The sequence below is a fragment of the Herpailurus yagouaroundi genome, unplaced genomic scaffold (assembly GCF_014898765.1).
Source record: "Herpailurus yagouaroundi ecotype Mexico unplaced genomic scaffold, PumYag 56071, whole genome shotgun sequence".
In the NCBI taxonomy this organism is placed as follows: domain Eukaryota; kingdom Metazoa; phylum Chordata; class Mammalia; order Carnivora; family Felidae; genus Herpailurus; species Herpailurus yagouaroundi.
Genome location: NW_024414186.1, coordinates 1 through 1,670, shown reverse-complemented (window position 1 = coordinate 1,670; position 1,670 = coordinate 1). Strand labels below are relative to the sequence as shown.

Here is a 1,670-nt window from a genome sequence, read left to right as displayed (position 1 = left end):
TTTCTTTCTTTCTTTCTTTCTTTCTTTCTTTCTTTCTTTCTTTCTTCGTGTGCTAATTTATTTTGGTAACCAAAGCAATCAGTTGTTTTAAAGTGCAGCCACCATACTCCAAGACTCCCCACGGCCAAAGGGAATGGCTATCCCCCCAGAGCCTGGGGTGGCTGCAGTGACTTCTCTCACTGTTGAGAAACTTCAGGACTGGCCGTTCACTTAACACGGCACTGGTCACAGCCACAGTCACAACCTGTGTCCCCTGGTGGGTCCGCCACGCACAGTGGGGGAGAAGGCATCGTTCCCCTGACTGCAACCAGGAAGATGCGAAGTGCCATTTTGCTTGGACCAAACCTGAGCTCTCTGCTGAGCCCTGAGGGAGAGACAGGAGGGCCACGGCCGGTGGGCATGCTAGGTGAAGCCTATGGCAGCAACGACCTTGACATTTAATAACATGCCTGCCGCGTCTCATTAGTGATTTCATTCACTAGGTACTTACAAATTATACAAAATAAGGATTACCTTAAAATATTCCATCAGTGATCTGGAGTACTTCATGGCATGGTCCTTCTTCAGCTTAAACATCCGCAAGTAGAGAAGTGATAAACATCTGTAGCTGTGGTGATGAGGAAGGATTATGTTAATGCCGGTGCGTAATGAAAGCTACACGTTGTCAACAAAATGCTGATTCATAGTTTGCGGTTCCCCTCCTACGGTTCTTGAGGAACACCAGTGCAAAAAGAAAAATTTTCAAAAGAGAAGGGGTAAGCATTAAAATCCCATCTTGATAAGGCTATAAATTAGGAGAGTAAATGTTTAGTCAGCGACTGAAGAAATCCATTAGTTATCCTTTAATAGTTTAATGGAAAACAAGAATAATGATCTGGGGTAAGCAGCTTAAGTCGATCTGGAGTTTTCAAATCCTTCTGTGACATTTCAGCTGTTTCATAGCCTCCATGAGACTTACCATAATACTGCCAGCTTTTTGTCCCCGTCCGAAGCCAGGGGGCTCGCAAAGTTCTTCAGTCTCATCGCGTACCTTTGGAGAGAAAGGACAAGCTCGAGTGCCATCTGTGTGACCCCTCAGAAGCTCCCATGCCTCGGTGCCACATTTGCTCTGGGTGAGAGAACGAAAGCACGGGCGAGAGCATGCTTTCCCGGACACGTGCAAAATGACGATGGACAGAGTGACATACAGAAGGGAGCTCTGGAGAGGTCAGCTGAAGCGGGAGCCCGTGTGCCAGGGCAGGGCCGTGGAAGGTCTGCTAAACACCGGCAAAGGCATAAGAAAGAACGAAAGCTTGCCATTTGCCAGGACATGGACGGAGCTGGAGAGCATACTGCTTAGTGAAATGTCAGAGACAGACAAATTCACTCGTATGTGGCATTTAAGAAACAAAACAAACAAGCCAAGGGAGGAAAAAAGAAGAGAGAGAGAGAGACAAACTGAGAAACACTCTTCACTCTAGAGGACAAAGTGATGGCGAGGGATGGGGAGATGCGTGGAAGAGGTGACGGGGGGATTGAGGAGGGCACTTGTGATGAGCACAGGGTGACGTATGGAAGTGTTGGATCACTATACTGTGCACCTGAAACTAATAGGACATTGTAGGTTTATTAACTGCAATTTATTAAGGGGCAGAGAGACAGGGAGACACAGAATGTGAAGCAGGCTCCAG

The 1,670-nt window shown here is 47.2% G+C and overlaps 1 long non-coding RNA gene across 1 annotated transcript in view; it reads right to left on the bottom strand.

Annotated features, from left to right (window-relative positions):
- Positions 1–1,659, bottom strand: part of LOC121024098 (uncharacterized) — a 5,507-nt gene extending 3,848 nt beyond the window's left edge. Inside the window, exons 1-2 of the long non-coding RNA XR_005787605.1 lie at positions 959–1,659; positions 514–607 (exon numbers count right to left, since the gene is read on the bottom strand). This is a non-coding gene — a long non-coding RNA (uncharacterized LOC121024098). The remainder of the gene's footprint in view (positions 1–513; positions 608–958) is intronic.
- Between the last annotated feature and the right edge of the window lie 11 nt (positions 1,660–1,670).